General features: G+C 37.7%; 1 protein-coding gene and 1 long non-coding RNA gene across 2 annotated transcripts in view; both read left to right on the top strand.

The window, feature by feature from the left end:
• The window catches only part of LAMA2 (laminin subunit alpha 2), a 335919-nt gene that overhangs the window by 36787 nt on the left and 271825 nt on the right, over positions 1-27307 (top strand). The window lies entirely within an intron of this gene.
• LOC131555092 (uncharacterized) lies at positions 20118-22752 on the top strand. The gene is made up of 3 exons (XR_009274512.1): positions 20118-20291; positions 21060-21116; positions 21798-22752. It is a non-coding gene; the product is annotated as an uncharacterized LOC131555092 (long non-coding RNA).

Raw genomic sequence — 27307 nt, 5'->3', positions numbered from 1 at the left:
AGTATTTTAGAAGTATTCAAGTTGAACTTTCATGTACAGTGCAACACATCAGTTGTATAATCTCTCTGTAGTCCCTGTAGCTATTTTTCCACTATGGCTTTATCCCATCAAAACCAGCTCTTTTCCCCAGCATATAGAATGTGCAACACCGGAAATAAGTATTTAAAAGCTAGAAACTAGAGTTTAGATCTTCAGAAAAGGGTTATGAGTTAACCGCATTCATCTGTTTGCAATACAGTCTTCTGTTTCTTGGTTTCATCCTGGGTTTTTTTTATTACTGAGTATTACAAAAGTATAAGATTTTTCCAGTCTTTTTTTAATCCTCAGATGTGGTCTTTTGTCTTACTGTTTTCCATTTATACCCTGTCTTTAACACAAAAAAGTGGTTATTTTCCTTCTTCATGATTTTGTGTTCTCTTGATAATGACCTCTATAATAGTATTTAGTATTAAAGCATTTTATAATCAAAGGAAGTGAGAATCCCCTACCAAGTTAGGCTGCAAAAGGTATTCCCTCCAGCCAGTAAATGGAGTTACAAAGACGTTTTAAGCAAAAATTTTTCATTAACGTTCCATGCCCATGTGACATTTGGGCCACCAAGTACAATATTTTCTCCAAATATGGGAAACCACAACTGGAACCTTCGGAAATTTTTGCTGCCAAACTTTAGCTGCTCTCTTTTATGCTTATTAAGGTATACACAGATAAAGAGGGAATATACATGAGCAAGGTGATAGCTGGTTAATTTTTCAGTACATCATAAAGGCATGTCCTTTATGAGTGTGTGTTAAGACAGAGTTATACTTTGGGAAAGTAATCATTACAACAGACAAAACCATTTATCTTTGCCAAACTTGTCTTGGGTATCCACAGAAGTGTTCTGACATGCAGAAATTTCTACTAAAATTTTAATCCAAAGCATAAAAATCTCAATTTGTTTCAGATTTGTTTTAATTACTTTAACATTTTCTGATGTTTTTTCTTAGATACAATAAGAAGTTTGTGAAATAGTATTACTTAGCTTCTTAATGGTGTGCATTTACTTTTTTTTTTTAGGCATTTTTTTTGTTATAGATTTTTTCAAGTCATTATCCTAATGGAATGAAAAAAGTAAAAAAACTACTGCAAAATTCCATTCTTTTTGTTGGCCCTTTGTAGGCATCTGGAGTGCTTTCTGTCTGAGCAGAACATCTTGAATTTTTCTACTCAATGTTACCTGGACTTCTAATAATTTTGCTTGTCTTCTGAAAACCAGATCTTTTTTTAAAAGTGTAGTGTTAGAATGAAACTATTCCCTAGATCTCATCTTGGAAAATATTTTACTGTTTTTAGTGCAGTTGCTAACTTTTCGCTATTAATAAAACTTCTGATACAAATTATTGAGACATCAGAGCTGGACATTTTATACCTCTGATTAGGTTCCATGGAATGAGGATCACCCTTTCTGTAACTACATTACATGGGGTCTCATGATCTGAGGTCCATTGCAGCTCCTATCTAATTTCTGTAGAACTGCTGCTCATTAATTGTGCCCATTCCAGTGTGTGTGGAGCTGCTTATTCCTCTCATCTAAGTTTTGAATTTTCTGGATTTCGAGCTTGGCTTTTCAGACTTCTCTAGCTGCTGGAGAGCTTCTGAACCTGTTTTCCAGACAGTGCTATGGTAATAAGCATACTCTTAAATTAATTTTCTTCATTTAGCAAGAAATACATGCAAACAAACAGCTTCTAAATTTTATCGACCTTTCTTTTCCCTCAAGGCATTGTGGTGACCTTTAGTTGGAAGACAGTCAGTTACTGGTCCAAGGGGAGGAAGTGTGAAATCATTTAAGTCTGTCCATCATAAGAAAAGGGCAAGACTGTATGCTGACATGGAAGAATACTTCCCAAAAAGCTGTAGGGGTATTTGACTATTGAAATATTAGAGAGATTATTTATAATCTTGGGTGTGAGAAACTGAGAACCTTAGAGCTTGATGAAAGGCAAGAAGATTCTTTTCCTGAGAAAAGTGTAAGGGTTGTGAATATTAAGCATGACTAAGAAAAGAATTCTGTTCCAGCCTCCTAATATTTTGATACTCTGCATTAAGGTCAGCTGGGATTTGTCTAGTTAACATGGATATTGTTTGAAAAACTAAGCATTTCAAAAACTATTCCATGCTATTGATCATTTAAGATGTTCTTACCTATCAAGCACAAAAGCAAGTGCTGTTTCCAAATGAAATATTGTGATCCCTAATTTGTGATTCTGACACCAGATGATGTCAGCATACTTACTTGATTGGTGTTATTTTTATCTATTTGCAGAATTTGGAAGTCTGTTGTCCTAGTGACATTAAAAAAAAAACAAACCAACCCTAGTTGGGGCAAGAAACTTCTATTCCAATTAATATAGCTTTATTAGGGTTCAGATGAACCTCATGTTAGACAAATATGCCAAAGAATGAAATTCTATATAAAAGTAAGATTTAGCATTTTTTTGATTAGCCCTAAATATTAACAGTTATTTTATTGGACCAGAATAGTTGAGTTGGTTAGTTTTGATTTTTTAAAATAGTATTCTTAGTAGCTTGTTTGAGTTTATCCAGGTGGACAAACCAGTAAACATACATGTTTTTAAGCAGATGTGGAAGACCAGTGGTGGCAGTCCAATCCTGTTACCACATTACTTATTTTGTCTGTACTTTTGTTTGTACAAAGGATCCACAAAACTGATGCTTTTGTTCATAGGTGCAGTTTGAGACCTAGTGTGAAATGGTAAGGGTGCTACTCTGGAACCGCTTCTTCTTTTTTTTTTTTTTTTTTTTTTTTTTCTTTTTACGGCTAAGGCATATGATGTTGCCATGCGATTGGATGAACTACACTTTTTTTCCCCTTTTTATGCACATAGCAAATCAGATTTTATAGAATTACTTAGATGTCCTCTTAGCCTGCTTATACCTCATACACATGTCACTTTTTAACCCTAAAATCTTTGCTTTTCTTTTTGCTCTAAGCGCCATTGATCCTGATCTTGCAAACAGGCTACACCTACAGCAAAGATGCAGAAGTTGGGCATTCTTGCTTTCCTTCATAGGTACTCAGGAGTCACCTCAGTGTGCACTTTCAGGAGCTGTCTCATGCCAGAAATGGCACAGTGGTGACTGCTGTTTTATTTTACACAGACCACCTTACACAAAGGCTTTCCTGGGGTGAAAGCCTGCAGCTGGTCTTGTTTAGTATATAAAGAAATTACTAGCTAGGATTTGAGGAAAGAAAAAGCTATGATCATAGCTTGACATTAGTTGAATTCTTTTCAGATACTGATCCAACTACAGCAGTTAAGTGATTTAGGTCACTTTTCATCACTGTATCCAAGTGTACACTTTACTTTAGACATAGGCTTAATTTCATTGCCTTCAGTGGAACTGAAGCAAGCCTTAAGTGTTCTTTGGGTTTAAAGCCAATTCCTGTACACTGCTGATAAACTACAGAAGTGAAAAACTAGCTGTGGCTGTGCAGTAATCCTGATAGAATTAGGCTGATATCAGTCATGCTACATCAGGAATTAATTTGGTTTGCAGTCTCACAGCAAACCACAGTTTTTTCTTATTAATACTGTTAGTAGATGATAGTTAAATGTGTCTGATTGAAGACTGTGCTGAAATAACTCCAAGCTGTACCTGAGTCAGTGTCTACCATGTTCCTTCCTGTGTATAGGCTTCTTCCTCTTATTGAACCCCAGAAACAAAAATATCCGTAAGAGAGAAATTATCATTTTGGTTCCAAGTGAACTGATGAATGCTGACAGATGTTTATCCTGTGAGTACTTTTAGTGTCCATTGATACCTCCTTTTGTCTAGGAAGTTTGATTTAGGATCCTGTCATGCTGTGTTCTTTGAGTTAGTAATTTTTAATTACTCATTAAACAAGACATTAAAGGATAAAACTGACTCTTTGTAGTGGAATTTGTTCTCTCTAAGTCCCATAAAACAGTTGCATGAAATTTATTTTTTCCACTTGTCATATCTGCAATTGCTGTTTCTCAAGATCGAGTTCTACGCAGTGTCCAATTGCACACAGCTATGTTTCCATAAGCAATAAAACAGGCTTACACTCATCTATTCTGGTTTTAAACTAGTCTCAAATCTTAAATGTAGCTTAAAGCTGACAGTTCCCTATCTTTTAAAAATCAATTCCAGTATCAATTGTTTTATTATTATTTTTTTAGTATTTTGTGATTCTCATAATGCATCATCTTATTTGAAACAAGATCTTGTCAATACAGGAAACATTTCATGTAATTAAAGGTCCATCTTTAGACATAGATAAGCTATGCTATGTTTAAGCATTATTGTGTAGTCTGCATACACGCTATGTAGCTTTTAGTAGTTTATTTTGGTCTAGTTGATTTCCAGAAGTTTTCTAAATGTTCATTTAAGGTCACAGTAGTACTGAGCATGTGGATGAGATATAGACCCATTATGCCAGGACCAGAAGCAATAGCTATCAAATTTCTGCTGTAAGACTTCAGTCTCTTGGGAAATTTAGGTGCCTTCCAAAAGCTATCCCTAAGACTCAATCATAGATTCTACATGTTTCTCTTAGGTTCATGGCTGCATAAATAAATAAAAATGTGCTATTAATTATGTATTAATGTTTCCTGGTTTACACTTATGAAAAATGTAAGGCAGTACTGTTACTCAGATAAATTTTCCTTTTATTTGTGACAGGAAACTTACAAAAAAGAGTTTCAGAAATCCCTGATGGTGCTTCTCTCAGCCTTTGTAGCATTAACCTTTTGTCTTTCCCAGTTCTTACATTTTCTGTTTTCTTATACTTTGATTGATTCTGATGCTTCTAGTAGTTATTTATCATCTAAATCTATTGTCTCTATTTATTTGTTGGCAAATTCTTGGGACAGTAAGTTAGTGTTTTATTTACTTTTCAGCAGTGGATTTCAGCCAAAGCCTCTGAGGAACACAGGGATGTTTTCATTAGCTGTTACAGGCTTGGTATAGTTCTGTGTTGTTGAAACAACTAAACAGCTGTTTAGTATAGAGGAAAAAAACCAGCTTAGGTGTTGGCAACACTGTTTCCAGATTATGAGACAACTCAGTACAACTGCAGCACTACTGATAACTGAGGTAGTTTAAGCAGGGCTAGCTCTGGTAGTCCTCAGTGGCCTTGTGCATGCAGGCATACCATAAATTACCTTACACTTTGTTTTTATTTTACTTGATTCAAATTCAGGAAAAGAGATGCTGTTCCTTATTGCATAGGAAATCATAAGTTAAGGCCGTGAGCCTTACTGATATATGCAAAGTGTTTTGTGACTTTGAGCATGTAAATTATATGAAGGGCAAGCTATTCATCCTCGCAGTTTCTTTTGGCCTTGGAGTATTTATAGAGGCTCCCTGTGGAGCTGCACTGTCAAGCATCCCCCAGCTGGGGAACAGCTTATGAAAGGTTCTCTGAGGACTATGTATGCACACTGAAAACTCATTAATAGTCATCTGCAGCCCTAGGAGCAAGACTATTCCTGTGTCCTGTCTTCGTCTGGAAAAATCTTTGGGTTTATTTCTTTCATAGTGACATCTCCTACTTTGGAGCATTTTTTTAAAATGCTCAAGGTTGGCTTCAAAAGGGCCTAAATGTCATAGGCTTGTTATTTTAATGTCTGACAAAATTATTGTCTCAAAATAGGTGTTCAGAGTCAATTCTCTACTGGATACTCAGCTGTGTGCAATCCCTGCAATACAGAACATAAAAGCAGCTCAATATGTGAAGAACAGAGCCATAGATATGAAATGTGGAAGACTGAAATTTGAAATTCTGTAGCAGGGGCAAGATTTTATGCACAGAATAAATAATAGGTCAGAATAAAAAAGCAGAATTACTATGTCAAGTCATAATAGTCCCTGACTGGACCAAGTCCACACTGCTTCCCCCTGGGTCTTTGAATTATGGTGCTGCAACAGTGTGAGCACCATGTTTGACCTGTGGCCTTTGAATTGTTCTGTGGAGTTGCTGAGTTGTTCTGTAGAGCTGAGCTGCATAATTTCTTTGGTTCATCATTTTTCTTCAATATGCCACATATCACTTAGTGATCCAGTCATGGCAAGTATTTACTCCTCTGTTTCCATTTCATATCCATTGCAAAGATTTTTGAATCATAGCCAGAGATTCATAGCTTAAGATGTAAATCTGTGAAACCTTCTTTTGTCATTTTATGAATTATAGATTCAAATTCTCATTTTCCTGAGGACCTGATGAAGGTTTTTCTGTCCCCAAATTCATGGTTCAACTGTGTATGCATTTGAGATCTGACCAGGATTGTGTTTTGAGTGCGAATCTTGGTGGTGAATATGGTGGTGGTGCTAGGTAGACAGTTGGACTTTGATTTGGTGAGTTGTTTTTTATTCTTTAATATATACTGGTGGAGTGCCCTGTTGTTTATCTGCACTGATTATGCATTTAGAAAGATTTCAGGAGCTGCTGAAAATGTACAACACACAACTTCAGAGCGTTCAGGCTCTCAAAAAACTTCAGGAAAATTAGTGAGAACGATGTAAGTAATTCTAACATCTTGGTTTAGATGGTCTATCGAAGCAGCAAGGTGAGGAAACAAGTTAGAGATTCATCTAATATTGATGAATATTGACATTTTATTGACATATTGACATCTTATTATCTTGAATCTCCTGTCTCTAATACATAGAGACATAACATGACGCAGTAGACATGAAATGTCTACTACCATGAATGTCTGAGTTTTATAATGCTGTAAGATGAAGAAAGCCTGTTCATTTTCATGCCAGATTTACATTAAATTTGAAGCTGTGAAATCTTCTGACTTTGCCAGGTGAATTCATTAGTGTTCTTAAAATTTTCACCACCAGCATATGCTCATGGGCACCTTTCCATATAATTAGAAGTGGATGAAGTCGGTGTGGAGGCAAGTGAGGTTTTTTTGCTTCTTTCACAGCATGACAAGAAATCTGCATGGTGTTCTGAAGGATCATCCCTCTAAGGTGAAAGGAAGTAATAAATCTGCACATTACTAGGGGGTATGAGTACCAAAACAATTACTAAGAAGATGCCTCTGAAATCAGAGGTCCCAGGAGAGGTGAACTTTTTCAGAGGAGACATTAACTTTCTTCTTCTAAGAGAAAGTTTCATTAGAAGGCTGTTGTCCAGCCAGCTTGACAGAAAACATCTGGGCTCTGGTGGGTGGCAAAAGACATAAGTATTTTGTTTTACTCTATTAGTAGCCATGAATAGCCATGTGTTCTGTTCTGGTGCAGCCTGTTCTGTTGCAACCATGGGAGAAGTTGTGACACAAGAGAAAACTTTTTTATTTTACTTCCCTTTTTATTGTTAGTGTCTTTTAATGATGTCCAGGGTGTGCAAAATGTGAGAAACTGCCCTTATGCTGCAGTTCTGCTTCACTGCAGAATAATGAATGTCGTATCTCAGGATTCAGAGCCTGCCTGCAGCAAATCTGGTCAAAGTAAAGGTGCTCTAATAAAACTTCAACCCTGTGTTTAAAGCTAGTGCATGTGTTTAGGAGCAGTACTCTCTGTCACTGGAATAAGCAAATTATTCCTGCTCCACGTGGTTCAAAACGGGGAATGCTGATTTGAGTATTTACACTTTCTATCCTGCAGCTTATGTTGTGGTGTTTCTTCCCAGAGCCCAACTTTTCTCTGAGCTGTAGACTTTAGTAAAAAGTCTTGTTCTTCAACTTTTTAATTACTTTCTATGCTTCTGTGTTTTGATTCTGTGTGTGTTGATTCTTTTGACCTAGACAACTTTTCCATTTTCTGGTACAAACCTTAGAATATCAACAAGAAACAAAAATAACAAAAATGAAAAGCAACCTTTCAGATAATACTTCATCATTTTCTTGGACAAAGGGTAAGCCTTACAAGCAATTATGAACTCTAGTAGTTATTATCAGTCTACTTGAACATATAATTCAGAAAATAGTTATTTAAAGCAACTGTACTGCATATTTTCTCATGACTGTACTGCATATTTTCTCTTTTTTTTTTCTTTGTTTTAATTATAATAACTACGTACTGGCACACACCATTTTCCAGGAAAAGGTAACAAAGAACAGTAACAGAGCAGTTAATTTTACTACCCTGTATCATAATGAATTAATTTGGAAAAAATAAGGAAAATAACTTAATTTTAGTCGTAGCAAATGTTTGCCTAGAAATGCTGTTCCAGCTGATGTTGTCTTAATAACCCTCATGCTGTGCTGAATGCTTCTGCAATTTCTTTCTGAAGCCTGCAGACTAAGGAGCATTGTTACACCATTGGCATCTGTATTTTGGATAAGTTCCTGTCTTTGAATTTTTCTTGACTTTTCGTTTCCTGGCAGGACCTTTTCCCAAGGGACAGTGGGTTGTATTAGGTGAAGCATAGGAAGCGTATGTTTGTTGAGCTCTTCAATGTATCTGGTAAAGGCATTCCACATACAGGGGAAAAATAAGCTTTTTTGTACCATGTGCCAAAAATCAGGGTAGTAATCAGATTTCACGTAAGCAGTGTCACAGCCATCTGCAGTATCCCTCTCTGGTTATTGCACGTGTGCTTTGCTTTGACAGTCACTTCAGTCTTCCTGTTTTAAAAAACCCACATTTTCCTTGCATCCCCACTTATCTCTAAGCATGTTACACTGAGTTTTCATACACCTGCAAGACCACAACTTTCTGTTTTCAGGGCTGTAGGGGATGTTTCTAGGGCTCCAAGGATGCAAATGTGAAAGAGAAATTCACTCTTAAACTAATTGGGAGAATTATTTTTTTTTTTAATTGACATGAATGTAATATTAGTGGAAGATTTTAAACTGACAGCTCTGGTAATTAATTGCTGCCAACTAGGTCTGATCCAAAGGCTGTTACAGATTTAAAGGAGCTTTGGAATTAGATTTTATGACGCCCACTGCGATCATCCACTAGACTGATCTGATCTCAGAGCATTTTAATTACAATGATTATTTAAAAAAACACTTACGGGTGTTGGGTTTTTTTTTTTTTTTGGTTGGTTGCTTGGGTTTTTATTGTGTGTTTGCTTGGGGGGTTTTTGGTGCATTTTACTCATGTTTTCCATGTAGATTTGGCAATACTTTGAGAGCTAAAATTCTGTGGACGAGAATTGAAATTCTGTTGTTAGAAGGCAAAAAAAATGGAAAGTATTGAAGAATGGGAGAGATAATCAAGTTCCTTTGTCAACAGGAATAAATTCTCAAGGGATGGGTAATTGCTGTGACTGAATATCCACCAGGCTCCTCTCCAGACTGCATACTGTAGGCTTTTTGAACAGAGACTGGTTTTGCCCTCTGGCTCTAAAGAGAATGGAAACCTGAAAGTTGTGGATGGAATCACACATCTCTTCTTTGAATTCAAAATACATAGTGTATTTCAATTATCAGTTACTAATTAAGTAAGGAAATAAGCTGTGTGAACAAATCCTTGTATCAATAAAATAGGTTAGCCTGAGGTAAAAGCAAAAATGATTAGTATTTGTGCCTCTGAACCTGAAAAACTCTGCCTATATCTGTCCTTTGTTCAATTTCTGTGTCCACTTTGGCTTCCTGGTGACTATACGTAATCAAAGAAGAACATCCGAACATCCTGGTGTTTTTTTTTTTGTTTTTTTTTTACCCTGAGTATGTAATGTCATCCAATCTGAGCATGAAATCCTAAGTTAGGGTTCATGTGGTTTCTGAAAATAAAATAGTTTTGTTAGTTTTCTGTACTATTCACATTCTAATTCAGAGCATTTGGTACTGGGGCATGTTGTGAATTTTCAGGTTGATTAGGAGCACAATAAAGTATTGCAGGGGAGCAGGAAACTCCATGTTTCTAGAGGTTTCTCTCTAGAGGTGTCCCTCACTGTGAAATATTTTGCCTTTGGAAAAACTTCACCTTGTTCTTAATCTGAGTTCTTTTGATGCTCTTATTTTTAAGAACTCTCTCTCAATAAAATAATTGTCCACTATCAAGATATAATGAAAATTACTTTTTTTGCTGTTGAAAAATATAGAGAATTTTCTTGAAGCATGTTTGTTCAGTTAATATTGGATTAGTACAAGTCTGTTCTTATATACTAAAACTTGTCTTCCTATTCAACAGATCAGTGCTAGTGTAATGCAAAGAACTTCTGAATACTGAAAGTAATTTTGAATTCAGAAATAATGCTGTGTCCGAGTTCTGAATTCATAATTACTGGAGCTGAGAATCACATTTGGATACTCATTACAGAATAAGTTGTCAAACACACATTTGATTGACAACATAAGTCTGATTCTTTCAAGGTCATAATATTCCCCTCTAGAAAGAAAATTAAGAGCTAGGTCTCCAAATTAGGGATTCAAATGTTGAAATAAAGCAAAATTAACAAAATCTCTTTCAACTCTACTGGGAGACAACTGTGGTTTAAGGGGGATAGGACCATTTATTCTTCAGTTTCTTGATTCATGTTCATAGTACATGAAAATATACAAAATGGTATTTCAGGTGACTCTGAATTCATTTTGACTCCAAAGTTTCTACAATTCTTACAGAAAGGAAAGGGAAAGCCTCTTGCATGAATCAGCTGTAAAGGGGAAGGATACTAGATGCTCTTCTGTCTTTTAGACATCTACAAACATACACATGAATTTCTAATTTAATCTTCTCTGTAATCTGACATAATGTCTACATTTCCTTCTTGTCTATGGGATTTTCCTCTTGTTCTCTGGAACGGTGGGGCTTAGGTCTTACAATTTGCTTTTGAGCTTACCTGTTAGATCAGTGAAGAATCATTTTCAGCAGTGCTCTGTCCTTTCTTATTCGTTCAGCAGAAAGGGCTGCTTCATAAACTGAACATGGGTTTATTTCTTGTAACTTTTTATTTTATAATGTTTGTCCAAAGAGAACCTATTCTGACATGATAGCCTTCCTCCAGCCCTTGGGATGGAAGCGTGAAAGCAGCTCTGTGAGGAAAGACCTGAACAGGTTTTTATATTTCATGTCAATTAAAATGAAGCAGACTTGAGGTGGGGGCATGATGTTTTAACCTGGAGCTATTGGATTCCTTTTCCAAATTACACTGTAGTTTAATCACAAGAACCAGTCACTCGCTGCAGCTAGTCATGTTTTAGATGAGTTTTCTGTTACATGCCAGTTTTCTGCAGGGCTGGCTGGGGGTGCCCATGTAACTGTTACAGAGCATAAATTGCTTTCCTGAACTTTGGGCCTTGCTTTAGTAGAGTTTGAAGCACTACAGAATTTTAAACGTAAAAGTATTAATATTTCACTGTTGTTGAGAAACTGTCTCACTGCCTCATCTGTGTAGCATATTCTACAAATTAATTACTTGGTGGGTCTGAAATACCTGTTTTTATTAGGCATTCAAAGACAGAATATCGCATTTTATTCTTTTGAAGTATATCACAGAGCACTACCTGTAAGTATCTCACTGCTCATTCCTCCCTCACCAACCCCATTTATTCATAACCTATTTAATCCTTTTTGATTTATGTCTGTAACACATGTATGGCCATGAATACAAAATGTATCCCTATGAATGTAAATAGGTCAATTGCTTGTGCAGATTTGGTTAAAAAAATAATTTTACCTTTTTAGGTTCTTGTCTATAAAGTCAGATGTAAAATACTGTCACCAAAAGTGACAGTATTTCAATCAGGTGAAAGGCCTTGAAGGCTCCGTAGGTTCTCCAGTTTCATGGTCAGGACTAAGTCCTTTCTCATGAGAGTTATGTTTTAAAGACTTTGGGAGTGGTGAGCAGATAATGCCTTTTTTTTTTTTTTTAAATTTAAGTGCATTTACATGTAGTCAGTGTTCTTATTCAGGTGTGTTCTGGGCCTGTGTAACTGTTACTTCCCTTGTCATTTCGTATTTCCCTTTTGATTACTGAAACTAAAACAGTTTCCCTATAATTTCTTTGTATGCTATTAGTAAATGAATTTGTAGTTGTAGATATGTCACTTGCAAAGTAATCTTCTGGGTGTAACTCTATTATCAAGCAACACTAAAACCTAAAAATGATATGAAAAATAAAGTTAGAAATTCATACTCTAGGAGGTCAGCTGAGAAACATCATTATGTATTCTCACACATTCTGGAACATACATTGGATATATGCAGTGGGAGGATCCTGCTCAAGCACCTTCTTTCTGTGTTTGCTCTTCTCTGAGTTCAAGGACTCAAGTGCTGTGTCATTTGCATGTACAGTTTGCAGTTCTTGAACAATAAGGGCTCAGAAATATGTTTCTTTGGTCTGTCACAGATAACAAATTATCATGATTCTGGATAATGATAAATAGCATTTTGAGACTGTGTTTTTGAAGAAGCCTTCCTCTAAAGAGGCAGCTGAAGTTAGAGAATTCAAATTCATCTTTAGCTCAGAAATCTGTTCAATGTTAGACACCTGGTCAGTGATATTTGAATGTTTCTAGGTGTCTGACTTTAGGAGGTAATTTCTAAGACACACGTTAGACCACATCAGAGGTCTAAGAGTCATTTATATCTGAAATGAATGGAAACTGTATGTTTGGTAGATAGATATTCTATTTCGGGAATTTGTTTTTTTGCTTGTTAGTTGCTTTTTTATCATAGTGTTGTACTAATACAGAAGATGGGGTTCACATTGTGAATTGACCCCTGGGATGAGGCGTGTTAGTGTCTGTAAATGTGCTGTGTAAACCTGCTGTAACCACTGAGCTTCCAAGGAACCCCTGCTTGCCTCGGGAGACAGACTGATAAATTACCTTTCCAGCAGCTGGGTGACTAAGCTTCTGCTGTGATATTTCTACACAAGCCATTTTGTTGGGAGAAATGGTGCTGTTTCAAAGTGCTGTCTCCATTTACTGTGTTTTATTCTCAAAGCAGTCTTTCTAAACCTTAAGCTCTTCCCTAAATCTGTTCCAGTCCCATTAAGACCTAAATCAATGAGTGGACAACTCAATTAACAAGATTTTCTAGCACATACATCTAAGGTGCCTGTGCTAGCAGAGGGCTCTTAAATTCTTCTGCAAAACAGTGAAGTAGATTTCTGTGCCTCGTTCATACTTTTCAGATCAGCACCTTGCTTAGTCTTCATTATTCCACCCTTCTAGTTGAAAAATACTTTCCTTCTTGGAAATCCTACCATGCCTTCTTGTTGTCATGTTGAACTTTAATCCTGTTATTTATTTTCTGGATTTGATTACTTTGATTTCAATCTGTTAAAAAATCAGGTGAAATTCAAACCATGGTCTCGAGGAAGTGACTGTTGATAAATCTGTGCAATTTCTCTAGTTGGAGAATAATTAGCATCAGAATGTTTCTAAAGTTTTAAATGCCACTGGGAGAAGACTAGCAAACAATGCTGTATAAAAATTCAAGGTGAAGAAGATAACTACAGGAGGTGTGTCACACAGCAGACACAGACCAGGTAGGGAGAGTTTTAAGGGATCTTTGGATTGAAACACAGCCATAAATTTGTTGCTTATTTGAAGTAACAGATATTGGGTATTGTGTGAGAATATGAAGATTTCTGGAGCTCTGTGGTGCTGCTCTGTGGTATCTGTCTGTATCCTTAGCTCTCACAGGATGCCACTGTGAGGGCATTATTGTAAGATATATTTTTGGCCTGCTATACTTCCTGGTAGGTGTCACCTTTGCACCAGCATTCCTTGATTCCAGCAAGGTAAGCGTACTGCTTCTCTGAATATGTCTTTTAACCAGGAACAGTGCTGATGAATTAGGGCATTCAGCTACCAGCTGGGAGCGTAAAATGCAATCCTGGTCTAACTGCAGGACCTGTTTTTTTCCTGTGGTGCTGTGAGCTGTGGAATATATCTTCCCCATAGTCACTAGCTACATCAAAACCTGTTTGTTCAGAAAAAAGTGACTGAATGCCTAAGGCACACATGGCAATACAGCTCTTCTGGACTTTACAATGACCTGCCATGGACCCTTTTGGATGCCTTTCATTTTAACATCCTGTGGGAATATTTTGATAGAGATGATATTTTTGTGTGTTTTGGGATACACTGATGTGAAGAAGCTGGTGAGTCTGGGAATTGTCAGTGTGTCCTGCTGCTTCTTTTAAATTTGGAAGAGGAGCTCCCTTTTGGTACCAGTCTGAGGAAGAGGCCTGGTGGAAATGCTACAGAGTGGCAATAGACCTTTCAGGAATTACTTAATTGAATTGAGAAGGGTTCATCATTTCCTGCTGGTTAGCTGAACTCTGAGGCCATGTGAACAAGGGCACTTGTATTTAAAATAATCCAACATTTCCTAAAATACACAGATTTCTCTTCCTCTCAGCAGGGCAACACCAGGCCCCTGATTTACTCTCAGAATTATTTCAGGAGATATTATTTAACATAGCATGTATATTATGAAAGGCAAACAAATGGAAAAAAGTCCTGGCATCTCTGAAGTTAGTGGGAAATTGATCTCAAAGGAGTCAAAGTTCAGCACAGTTGCAATCCTAGGGTAAACAAGGTAAGTTCCTCAGTTTTTCTATAATAAAAAATAAAATAATAAATAATTAAGAAATAAAGAAATAAAATATATTAATTTTATAGATTTAATTACTAATAAATGATAAATAATTAATGGATTTATCTGAATTTAGTAATTCAAAAGTCACAACTGTTTTAAAAAATGCTGCCTATAATCCAGAATTATGTTTTCTGTTAGCATGAATAAGTACAAGTGTAATTGCTGCTGTTTGCTCCCTATTGCTTTTGAAACATTTTTACTCCTTTCTTTCTTCCATGCATTTATAGTGGCTCAGATTCCCATGGTGCTGCCAGATCGGTTTTGAAATTGAGTCACAACCATCTCATTATTGACTTCTTTTGGTATAACACAGAAGATTTTTATTTTTTAAAAATAAATTCTTGGGTGAATACTACTCACTTTAGATTTTTAAAAATGTTTTACAAACACATGCACGGAATTTAAGCCTCTCTCTAAAACTAAGAATCTTGGCCTCCTTAAGAAATAAAATTTTTAGCCACATCTGCCAAATGTTGCAAGCCTCTAAACAGAATCTTCATCATATATCAACTCTGTGGATTTGATGTAAATATCTTTCATTATAGAAGTATTGGCATTTTTCCTTCAGGAAAAATCTAGAGAAATCATGGCTAAAAGTGCTATATTGGTTTGGACATTTAGTTCAAATAGTAAGTGGCTTAACATGTAGTTAGGCTTATTCTGACTTCTTGTCTCTTGGTGCAAAAGAACTTCCTGGCTGTCTTGATGGCAGAAGACATATCTTGACTGAAAACAAAACAAAGCAAATAATTGCTCTACTCATTTCAACAGCCTAACAATTCATACTTCTTTAGAAATCTTTAAGTTTTATTTATGCTTTCTTCCTAATCCTAAAAGTTGTATGCTTACCGTGTGTTGAAAAAGTATCTTGCCCAGTAATCTAATAGTAGTTAAGATTGAATTTATGCATAATATATGTACCTTTTATTGTATTTCAAATTGAAATCAGTGACAGTGGCTATCAGAATCAGACAAGAATAATTACAAGTACTGATGCCCTTTTCTGGGGATAAACTCTGTTTCTTGACTGTCTAACAGAAGTTACCAAATGTGTTTGTAATGTGGGAGGTACTGTGTGAAATATCTAACACTAATATCAAGGTGATTAGGTTAGGGTGATGAAGCCCTGGCATTGACTGTTTCTCATGAAGACAAATTTAGTGTGATAAGAGGAGAGCTAAAGCACCTCTAATAATTTCTCCTTGGTTAAAAAAATGTTTGTTTCTTCTTTTATTGTTTTACACATGAGAAGTTAAGTTATGAGATTAGCAGCTCATTACTAACAAGGCAGATTTCTGAAAAAAAAAAAAAAAAAAAAAAAAAATATATATATATATATATATATATATATATATATATGTATATGAAAACCTTTTTTGTAATTCCTGAGGATGAGGTATTACCTTGGCATCAGAAATCAGAATTTTTTCTCATGGCATTTGCATTGTAGGATTCCTAAATAGCATGTAGTATGTTGAGAGTGGCAGCCCTTGACAGCTATCACAAACGAATGACTGAAAGGATAGATATTAGTCTTTCTAGGGCATATGTGTGTCTGCAGTGGAAGAAATTGGCATTTGGAGAAAGCAGTATGCTCTCTAGGCTCTTTCCTGAGCATCTGACAGGCACAAACTCACAGGTACCTTGTTACAGCTAACTGTGGAAATAATTGTGGAATCTGTGGGATCACCATTGATATCTATTGTTTACTTCTCATCTGCTGCAATGACAGCGCAAAGTAAAGGGCATGACACGATATTTTTGCTTTTCCTGTAAATTAAGAAGTAGGACAATTCCTAGAGTCTGGGGCCTGCTTCGAATATCTAAAACATAACAAATAGGAGTTTTACATGTCTGTTACAGAGCTCAGTGTAATGTGATCAGTTTACAATACAAATCTCTAAAGGTAGTTTTGCCTTTGAATATCACTTATCTACAAAGCTAATACTTCAGCACTATCCAATCAGTTCCTTCTTTTCCTACAAGAGCAGGTAAGATGTGGGATCTCAGCACCTCAGGATGGAGGTGCAGAGTGGCTGAGACCACCCTTGGGGGGCTCGGGAGTCCTGGAATGTTGCCAGAAGTGTCTGGTGGCAGGATTTTGATCCTACACAGGAAATGACACCTGTATGAGGACTGGGAGGAATTCACTGGGTGAATGGTGAAGGGATAAGTTAATTAGAGTGTAGAACACAGGATTTAGGATTTTGGTACAGGGGGGTCTAAAGAAGTAAGATGGAGGAATTGGGGCGTGTCCTGTCCTTCTTCTTCTTCTTCTTGGCCTCCATCTTCTGTGGTGATGGTGGCACTTTGGGATTGGTTATTACTAGAAGTGCACCGGTTAATAAGGGTAGAAGGTATTGGGGAGAAATTATAAATATTGTACACGTAACTTCGGGTATAAAGATAAGTGACCGCCCCGGGGGCTCGGAGTGTGCCCATGGCTGACTTGCTGTGCAGACCTCTATTGGGCTGAAAGAAAATCTTTTAGATAAACAATTAATAAACACCGAGACCGAGACAAGATCAGAAGTCTCTCCTCGTCCTTTGAAGCGCCGGGCTCTTCAAGGCCATCCCTGGGCCTTTCCAGGCCACCTAGACAGCACAGAAAACTTACAAGTGGCATCCCTGAGCTATCTCCGGACATAAATCAGCAAAGAGAAACATGAAAGCGACAGTAAGATTGGCAGAGAAATTGGCTATGATAATTAGTTGATGTTTTTTTGTCATCAAGAGGATAGGATGATGGAAGTTAAATATAATGTATTTCAGTATATGGGTTTTGTTCACCTCTTAGCAGACAGTGACGAAGTTGTCAGGCCTCATGGAAAATTCTGAAGCTGCTTAAAACACATTTTCTAGAAACTTTTGTCAGGAATCCAAACCTCTGTATAAAAGGTACATGTCAGGCAAGAATATACAAGATAGCTGAAGATTAAAATTAATATGAATATGATTGCATACTTTTCTTATTTCTTGGGTTGTGTGAGGAGCTTCTGTGTCACCTGAAATATTTTACTGTGTTACTGGCATATCATCTGCTATGGAGGGCTAATTACAGTCTGCTGCTGCAGTGACCACAAGTAAATGGAGATACTCAGGCACTGGTCAACTTACATGGTAGGTGTCACTTTGGTTACTTATGGTGAATGATTTTGAAGACAGAAGACAAGCTGGTCAATTTTCTTGAAAGCTTCTACAGAAGTGATCTCTTATACTTTCAGTTTACTACTCCTGTATTACTGTGCTAGATTTGAGCTGTCTTTTTAGACTGCATATCTAGTCTGGGCCACGTACTTTGATCAAGTACTACACTCCCCATAAAAATTAGATGATACTACACAGATCTGGTTGCCATTTCTGTCTTCAGGAGGCATGAGAAGGACAATCCAGGAAACTATAGGCTGTTGAGTCTTGTATGAATCCCTGGGAAGTTGAAGCTAAAACCATTTCCCAGGCTGAAAGCCATTTCCAAACATATAAAGGACAAGAAAGTAGTGGTCAGCATGGAATTGTGGAGGAGAAATTCTTAAACAATCTGATAGCCACCTACAAGAAGATATCTCCCTCAGTGAGTGAGGGGATAGCAGTTGATGTTGTTTGTCTTAATTTAAACAAGACTTTCTTCTTGTCTTCCCCAACATGTTCTTTTGTAAGCAGATGAAATGCAGGCTAAGTGGCACTGAGGTAGACTGAAAACAGACTGAACTGTTGGGCTCAAAGGACAGCTGTAGGCAGGTTGTTAGTGAAGGATCAGTATTGGAGCCAATGCTGTGAACTGTTTGCTTATGACCTGGATGATGGGATAGATATCACCCACAGCAAGTTACAAGATTGGACAGAGTGGATGATACAGATGCTTGTGCGGCCATTCAGAGGGACAGGCTGACTTTGACAAGCTGAGGAAATGGATGACAAAAACTTTATGAAGTTCAGGGAAGCCTAGAGGACAAGTTGCAAGTGTCCCTTGGTTCTGGCTGAGACAGGGGGCTTAATTTTTTTATGGTAAGGATAGGGGATATGGCGAGAACCCCGAGGTTATTCTATAACACCTCAAGTCATTGCTAAAGTAGGAGAAAGGGACTCTTCCAGGGAAAAGGGTTTCCTGCTGGTTGAGAAAACATGATATTGTTTATTAGTGGTATTTTTTTTTTTATGTTTTTGTTCCCCACGTGACTCATTTGCTTTCTTCTACCCTCTGTCATTAGTATTGTCACTGCCATCATTTGCTTTATTGTCTCCTTGCTGCTGCCAGTAAATTTTTCTTAAGCTCTAATTTTTGCCTTTTGTACCTCTAATTCTCTCCAGCCACCTGCCTGAGGGAGAGGGAAGGGGCAGCGAGTGGCTGTGTGAGAGCACTAAGTAGGTGAATACCATTCCTAAACTATGACAGCCTTTTTTCCTGCCCAGCGTGGGGCTCAAAGGGTTGAGATAACAACAGATCTGCCCAGAATATGTTGGAAACAAATTTGAATTAACCATTTGTTGAAGTAGGTGGGAAGCCACTGGTCACTATGTTGGTTGGTCTGTTCATGAGGGTGTGGCACATAACCCTGTGTATATTTCTGTATATGCACTGTGTGCCCATCACAATGTTCTTTTCAGAGCAGGGAGAGGGATCAGGAATTTTACTGTACTGTGGGATATCAGTTTATGATATGGTAACATCAAGGGCAGTGAGGATCATTTAAGATGTCTATTCAGTATTGCTGTCCTACCCTTACCTCAGGTGCTACATTTGGGACACTATTAATAACCATACCCAGTCTGAGGGGGAACAGGAGAGGATCACTTTCCTCAGGCTTTCACACCGTTTTCCTCTTTCAGGCCCATTACAACAACTTCTGAGGATTTTGAATTTCCCGTGGATGTTAAGGAAAGTATGTTCTTGTTACTAGGTCTGCCAGGTCTCCTCGGTGTGATCTACACCATGTTTAGAGTTGCAAAAGAGATTTTTAGGAGGGTCTTTCAGAGATTTTCCCCTAGAGGGGCCAGTCATGAGTGTTATGGAAAGTGGGCCTGCTACTGAACGATTATTCTGCTCCAGTAGCTTGAAGGTTTGCCCCTGAACATCTACAGGAACCTGATAGTGGCAAATTATTTGAAAGAAAATTGCAGTTTCAGAGAGGCACAAAGTTACGCAGTGGGCTGGGTCCTGGCTGCTGTTTGTCAGACACCTCTCACCACTGGAGAGCACCTTCATGAAGATGAAGAGGAGGGAAGCACATCAGCAGGCACTGTGGCCACTCAAACTGCAGCTGAACCAGGGTGTTGTCATCTTATTGCAAAAGTTCCATACCTTCTCAGTGATTTCTCATGGGTATCTCCTCACAGCTCTGACTCCTTGTCTCTCAGAGCACAAACTCCAGCTCCTTTCATAGCACAACCAACAAACTCCCACTCTCTCCTCACCCAGCTAACCCACTCTTTTGTAGCACTCGTCTTCTTATGGGATGCAGCCATGGCCTGTTAAGGGCAGGCCTGTTCCTAATCTTTGGTAATTAGCACAGCTGCGACTCCTCAGGTGTGAGATTACCTTCTGCACTGTTTTTATTTTCTTACATTCTATCCCTCCACACCAGGAGTACAGCATATGCTGGTAGCAGTTCCCTTACACAGAAGAAAAAATCTGAGAAAATCAGTTAATGTAGTGAGGGATGAAGAGGAAGTAGGGTTCTCAGAACAGGAGGAAGAGGCAGAGACAGAGATAATAATCTGGTCCCTATCCCCAGGAGACCTGTAAGGTAAGTGAAAATATTTCAGGACCAGTCAGAAGAGCCTCTGGTGACCTGCCTGCTCTGATGTTGTGGGCCAGGATGTAAAATCTCAGTTTTTTGGGTTTTTTTTCAAAGTGAATCTCACTTGTTTTCATGAAATTCTTAGGCTTCTTGAAGTAATTTGGTATTTAAAATAAATATTTAAGCAGCGTTGAATATAGACTGCTTGTGTATGTTGCAGTTTTACCCACTCTGGTTTCATTAGGATTAGCCATACACTTGTACATAAAGAGTATGAGACTTGTTAGTGCACTCACTGTTGAATCCCAGAAGGAAATTCTACTATAAGTATTGTGGTAGTATTTTACTCATCTAACTTAGGCAAGAATTAGACATCTCCATAGTATGATTCAGCCTGCTTGTATTACCTACTTAGGAGGTATCTCTTGAGGGGCATCATTGAATTCTGCCTATTGACAGAGCTTAACTGAAAAAGACATAATTGTGCAGATAACTCTACTTGTCTGTCTCCTGTGGAAACTTAGTTTTGAAAAGTTGATTTATTCAGGAAACAAAGAATGAAAATTTGAAAGTGATGTCCTCTTGGATCACTCTGCATCTAAAGAAAAGATATTTTAATTAGGTTTAGACACAGAGCACTTGAAAAATGGATATTAATCTATTAAAATTATGCTAGAATCGAGAAATTTAAAAATATATATTTTTTATATATATATATATATATAATTTGCCTTTTGACTGTTTGGGAAAGTCACTTTGATGTTACTTTTTCAGCTGCACAACTGTGTATGATGGAAATTTGTTGAGTTTGTGAGGGGTCTCCAGGATGAGGTGAGAGATGAGAATCTGGCTCCATGTTCTCAGAAAGCTGATTTATTATTTTATGATATTATATTAAAGAATGCTATACTAAAACTATACTAAAGAAAGAGAAGGATACAGACAGAAGGTTTAACAAGAACAATAGTAAAAACTCGTGACTCTCCTCAAAGACTAACACAGCTGATGGTGATTAGTCATTAATTAAAAACAATTCACATGTTACCAATCAAACATGCACCTGCTGGTAAATGATCTCCAGCCACATTCCAAAGTAGCCAAACAGAGAGAAGCAAATGAGATAATATTGGAATGTTGGTTTTTTTCCTGAGGCTTCTCATCTTCCTAGGAGAAGAAATCCTGGCAAAAGGATTTTTCAGAAAATATGACAGTGACAGTGTCACACAGAAATTGCAGAAATTGCACTAAATGACAAGTACTATTGGGCTTATGGGAATGTTGAAACAATTATAAGATAAATAAATATTTCATTATGTGGTTCTTAGTTCCAATGAGAGAAGGGAGATTATGTCAGTTGAGGAGTTGATTTCTAGTCTCCTTGAACTGTCTTTCATCAAAATAATACTAGAGCTTTAGGGAAAAAAAGGGGTGAAGATTGTGTGGGTTGTTGGTTTGTTTGGATTTGCATATTTATAGCGCTGTCTTGTCTGACTGGTTTCTGGGTCCCCACAGAGTGCATGCCTGACAAGCTGAACAATAAAGTCTGATTGCTAACAAGGTTGAAGACTTTTGAGAGACTGCCTAACTGGGAAGAGTGAAGATATAACAAGGCTGTGTAACACGCCTTAACAACTCTGACCACATAATGCATTGCATATTAGCATAACAAATCAGGTCATTCTATGAAAATATTCAGAACTTTCTATTAATCATAGTGTTTTCTTGTCAGGAATATAACAATTGCAGTTTTAATGTTTTTAATTTGTAAGATCAAAGCACCAGTAAAATAAATGAAGATTTGTTTACATCTTATTTTGGTTTCAGGAGAATACCTAACTTTCCAAAATCAATTTTTTTCTCTCTTCAGTTATGGAAATTATGTGTTTCAGCTGCTACAGTAGGGTTCTACTCTAAGCTTCCACACGAGATCAAAGATAGATTCCTTTATGACAGTACGTTTTATTAATAGTGCTAGAGTTCCAATTTTTGTTTACAACATTTCTTATTGAATTAGAATAATTACAACAATTTTAGAGCGAAGTTCATAGAAATTTACATCAGTCTTGCATTATTAGAGATTTAATATTTTGAAAAATCTCTTTGTTAGATACAGAATCAATATTTACATGGGCTTTGATTTCTCAGTGTCTTGTCAGTGCAGTTCAAGGAAAGCCTTGAAACACAAAAATAGTTAAATATAATTTTGATGGTAAATTATGAGTCATTTGGAGCTGCCTTTGGATTGCATGATCTAGGACTTAATGATGAAACTCAGTACACCATTTTCAAGAATGTTTTGTGTATTCTGTGTTCATCTCAATGCCTATCTGTTGCTTTCAGCAACAGAGGAAGACCTTTGCTGTAGTTTCCCTACAAATCTCATATAATGTGTAGTGGTAATAATTGTAATTATGGTAGGATGTGCTTTGTTAATTTTACTGTAAGGTTTCATTTCCCAACTAATTTTTTCCAGGGTATTAAAAATAATATTAAAAATGCTGCAGTTGTTCTGCCTGCCTGATTGTAGTGATGAAGGAGACGAAATTGATTCCAGTTCATGGCACGATGTTCCAATGTTACTCAGCAGCACCTGTTGGCTGACAGCTGTTCAGGATTATTCCAGGTTTATTAGTCATGAGCAAGATGACAATAACAGCAAATAAGTTTTCAAGTAGTGACTCAGGAATTTTTTCTAAGAGATGGAAGTCTTGTTATATCTGGATGATTTTTAATGTTAAATTAGAAATAGCATACAGCCGTGGACCAAGCTGTCTAGGTAAATACATGCAGTCTTCATGCACATACCAAAATCTCTTTTAGGCTGTATCACATGGGGGTGGGGAAAAAATCAGAGTTCATTAAGGCAAACAAACAAAAGAAATATATTTCTGACATAAAGGTTCTCAGCCTAGATGGAAGCAAAAAGCAATTGCTTTGTGTTATTCCTTACCATATTATGCTTTGAACACGGAACAATTTTATTTGGTCAATAATTTGTATATTAGAGTTAGTCTTCATGGTGTAATTTCAGAGATGTTTTCAAAAGCTTGGAGAATAACTAGGCACCATATCTCTCTTTTCTGTTTTGAATATAAGTGTGCTGCTAGAAGGTCACAGACGAAGTCAGAACTGTTATGGTTCTGATGGAGTCTTTGTATGTTTGCGGGAACTGAACGAGAAATGTTGTTGACTAAGAGCTGGTTCTGCTACATTTTTTAAAGAAGGAAATCAAGCCTCTTTGCCTGGAGGATACTCATTTTGAGCCAGATCTCGTTTTGGAGTGGCTAATAGTGATATGTTCATAAAATGTAGAAAAAGCCCCCCCATCTCATGATTTAATAAAATTGTACCAGGTTTTCCTTTTTTATTAACTGTTTTTTGGGCGTTTTCTCAGTTTTGGTTTTTTTTTTTTTTTTTGGTAGGAAGGTGATATTTTTTTGTACTGCTAGAAGTTGAGAAATGCCTATTTAGTTTTCTGCAAGACCACATCTGTTCTTGCTCATTTTACATCCTTCTTGAATAGCTTATTCTTCTGCCACTAAATTGTTCTCTTATTAGCCAAGTCTAGAAATCCTAAGGCATAAAATATCTCCTCCTTAAGAATAAATTTAACTAACTTCATTCATCATTTTAATGACAATCTACTCTCTAAATCTCTGTTAGTGTTATGGTTTGGGCCTGGCAAAGCCAGAGCCCCCATGAGTACACCTTCTCCCCAGTGTCTGCTGTGAGATGTGACCAGGAATAAGCAAAGCAGGCTCCAAACTTAAACATAAAGAAAATTTTATTAACTTATCTACACACAAACAATTACTAAACTACACACAAAAGAGGAAAGAAAGAGAAAAAAAAAACATGAGGAAAATGAAAACCTCACAAAAAAACACTCTCCCCCCTCCTCCCCCCTAAATTCCCAATACAATACATCCTCCAAAATCACCAGTTCTGGGTCCAACACCACCCTTCAGATTGCTCAGACTTTCAGTTCCTCAAGAGGAGAGTGAGTCCTTCCATGTGTCGTGGTGGCCTTTTCCGTCCTTGTTCCGGTGCTTGCACCACCGAACAGGGATCAGGACTGCTTCCAGGGTTGTCTTTTTAAGGATGCTTTGTCCAGTTCCAGAAAAGCACAGTATCTCACCTTCTCACCTTTGGGACATCTGTCCCCCCCATATTTTATATACCCCCTGGGGCCGAGGGGTACCCACACTGAATCTTCTTTGGCACTGGGACATTTCTCCCCCTGGACTCAGTCTCTGTATCACACGGAAACATGGCTCTGTCCATGGCTACACAAAAGAGTCCAGCATAAAATGCCACTCCATCTTCTCCCTTCTTTCAACATCTCTCACTCTCTCTCTCTCTGGTCCAGACCCCCATCACTGGTTCATTTCCTTCATCCTCCTCCACTCTTATCACACGTCTAGGAAGGGTTAATGTTCTGTAGGGTTTTCATTGTCCAAAAGTGGTTAAAAACTCCTCCAGGTTGCTGGACTCCTGGCTGCACCCCCCCCATCTCCTCAGCCGGGCTGCCTGCTGCCAGCACATGTTTACTGAGTTTCAAGATAAGGACACAGGCTGCACTCTCTCTCTCTCTGTCTGTCTCCGGGGGGGGGGGGGGGGGGGGGGGAAGGCTGCCCGATGTCTCTTGGGGCTCCTCCACCCTTCCATCCTCCAGGGCCTCCTCACTCCCATCTCTGTCCAGGCCCAGGCCTACCGCATGGCTGCCGCGGCTGGACGGGGAAGGGAGATCCGACCTCCGTCCCTCGAAGTCCCAAGAGAGCCTCCCAGCGCCGAAGCTCTGCTTTTAACCCCTGGGTGTTCTCGGAGGTGTGTCCTAAAACCCACTGGCTACCCCAGGTGCCAATATCAAAATCCAAGCACCCATTGGTTTGACCAGAACATCCCAGAATTCCCACTTCTTTCTGGTCAAACCACCACAGTTAGTTATTTAAAGGTCTTCACCCTTGTCACTTGCCCATTGGAATGTTTGAAAAGACCTCAAGTGGGAAAAATAATCTTTGAATTTTTTTATGTTTTAGTTGCCTTCCATTTCCACGCCCCTTTTGTATTTCTCCAAAGTAATTTCATCTTTTTACTCCCTTGACTTAGCCAGCTTTTATATAAGTCTTTATCTGGTAGTTAGCCTGTGTGTAAATGAAGAAAAGTTCTTTTGTGCCATGTCCAGTTCACCATTCAAGTCTCTTAAAATGTTTCGCACAACCACCTTTGAGCAAGAAAAAAGTCTCACTGGGAACCAAAATAATGTTCTGCAGCTTTTAGACCTTCAGTTTTAACCGAATTCCTATTGATGTGGTTGGCTATTGTGAAGATATATTCCACAGAATGGAAGGAAGCTCGAGATTTTTGGGTAGAGGGGTTAGAGACATACAACAGAGAGTTATATGGAACCAGTAACTTTGTATCAAATAGAATTGCATCTCAGTTTTAAGGGTGGTCTTCTCTTGCTCAATTTTTACAAAAAGCTCCATAAATTGAGGTCTGTGGTCGCAGCAAGGAACAGGGAAGAGTGCAACACTGCGCCACTTGGGTGGTAGTGCCAGCCACCCATCTGAGGTAAATGACATGCCACTCCTGACAGCAAGTGTGTTTGTAAACTGCAAGGCTTCTGGCATGGGTGAATTTCTGGAGTGTGCTTAAGCATAGATGGGAGTGTGCCAGGCAGTTGAATTGTTGTCCTGGTGGAATTTTGCCCAAGGAAAGCCAAATTTCATTCAGTAGTTTTTCAAGTTTTGGACTTTTACCCTCTGAAGATCTGGTGGTTGCATTTTGTGGCAGTAAGTGTCCACAGTGGGTCTGTGACTGTATGTGTTTGCGACTATATAAATAAAAAAATGGAGGTGGAAAACACCTGTGGCTCCATAGTTGTTCTGATGTGCCTGTAGCAGGGTGTAGTTACAGAAAGGAATGATCCTATTCCTTCCTATGGATTTCCCACAAGAGTTTATCCTCATTTCTTTCATGTGGATGTTACAGATTTTGTGGTTGTATTGTGAGTTAGGTCACTGTTCTTATCAGATACTAATTTTTTCTTCAGGTGCATATGCAATTCCAGCTTAATGTGCAGCCAAATGATTTCCACAGTTGACAAAAGTATGGTAAAAATGTGTGGATACAGGCAGAAGGGGAATCTACAATTTTCAATGGCAGGACATGCTCAAGATTGATTTAAGGCAGCTGTGAAACTCTGCTAACCTGAGTAGAAACCTGAAATGTGCAAGATAAAAGATTACTGAGAGACACAAACCTGCTACTTTCCTTTCCTTTTTCTCAGTTACGTGAAACATTACTGATGCTGACATAAAGCTGACCATTTTGTTCGTGATGGGTATAGGCTACATAATGAGGGAGAGTCTTGGAAAACATGGAATAAAACAGTAATCCCAAAATAAAGTCTTTTGAAGCAAGGAAATACATTATTTGAAACAACTTGTTTTGAAAAATCACTTCTACTTCAGACAGATAGTAAATACTCTAGCATCTCTTTCTAATAAGAAACAGAAAGAAAAGGTTTCCCTGTCATTTTGTGTCCTTTCTGATGAAGGTCATCTGCTTAGGAGATACACTGGTGATTTCGCAAACAAAAAAAAAAAAAAAAAAAAAAACCTTCCCAAAAGAGCAGGAGAATTGAAGTCCAAATGATCCAAATGTATGATCTGTATAAAAGAGGTATGAATTGATGGATCATCATGTATTTGTTTTATGTCATGTTTACTAAAAATAGGCCATTAAAACAGTTAAAGATAGACACTAAAAATAAGCTAAAAAATAGTAGGTGGATCTGGAAGGGTTTTTCTCTTGGTTTTGGATCATTGTTGGTTGTTGGTTGGTTTTTTTCAATACTTCCCCTTTATTTTTCTGTTTTCTCTATCATATGTTAACCATAGAAATATTGGTGGGAAAAGACCACTGGAATCTAACCTTCTGTGATGCAAAAACCATAGTATGATCTGCACATAATTAGTTTATTAGAATAGAATGTTGTTCGAGTAACACAGTTTTAA

Source organism: Ammospiza caudacuta, chromosome 3 (assembly GCF_027887145.1).
Source record: "Ammospiza caudacuta isolate bAmmCau1 chromosome 3, bAmmCau1.pri, whole genome shotgun sequence".
Taxonomy (NCBI): Eukaryota; Metazoa; Chordata; class Aves; order Passeriformes; family Passerellidae; genus Ammospiza; species Ammospiza caudacuta.
This window is presented reverse-complemented; position numbering and strand designations above follow the sequence as displayed.